This window comes from Penaeus monodon, chromosome 19 (assembly GCF_015228065.2).
Source record: "Penaeus monodon isolate SGIC_2016 chromosome 19, NSTDA_Pmon_1, whole genome shotgun sequence".
NCBI classification, from domain to species: Eukaryota; Metazoa; Arthropoda; class Malacostraca; order Decapoda; family Penaeidae; genus Penaeus; species Penaeus monodon.
Genome location: NC_051404.1, coordinates 48,683,712 through 48,684,465, shown reverse-complemented (window position 1 = coordinate 48,684,465; position 754 = coordinate 48,683,712). Strand labels below are relative to the sequence as shown.

At 52.3% G+C, this 754-nt stretch overlaps 1 protein-coding gene across 1 annotated transcript in view; it reads right to left on the bottom strand.

Annotated features, from left to right (window-relative positions):
• The window catches only part of LOC119585291, a gene marked incomplete at its 5' end in the record, with an annotated part of 55,744 nt that overhangs the window by 26,185 nt on the left and 28,805 nt on the right, over positions 1–754 (bottom strand).

Genomic DNA, 754 nt, shown 5'->3' with positions numbered 1-754 from the left:
CGAGGGGCGCACCTGGGGCTCTCGGATTACGAGGAGGGCACACTATCGACTGATCCCGGCTGATACGCGACACATGCACGGACAAACGCGCGCGCGCACAGCATCTACATTCGTTTACGTGTGGCGCGGGAGGGTCATTTTATGGTTTTAAGAACCCCACCTAAGTGTTCAATATGCTCTGCCACAAGGCAGGTCCGCTGAACAGTGCTATTTCCGCGTGATGCCGATGCTGTTTTTTCTACGGCATATGAAACATTCGATTCCTGTCACTTTCGAGAAATCATCTGTTCTCTTTTTCAAACTGCTTTTCCGTTGTGGCAAAATCCTACTTCTTCCAGCTTGCAAATGTCGAAATACCTTTATAGATATGCAAACATCATTACTAGCTCTATTGTAATCATTCCCCTCGCGAGCGCCTGCGGCAACCCACGCAGGGATCAGCGCAGGAAGCGCTCGCCTCCCGCCGGACGCCGCCCGGCCGGGCGTCGAAGCCCGGGCGAGGGACGCGATCGGTCAGCTGACACGGGAAGCGAAAGGCCGCCGTCAGCAAAACAGGAAGCGCCGGGGCTTCTAATGAAGACCTCCAAGGGACTTCCTGTTTAATGCCAAAGGCAAAAAAATGTATATATATTTCCAGTAATTCTGAGTAAGCCCATCATCAAAGGGAACAAGCCTCGAGTACGACTTGAAGCCCCTGTTTCCTGTTCCCCTTTTGGGCACAAACACTCCAGAATTGGACACACTTCAAAAGGCT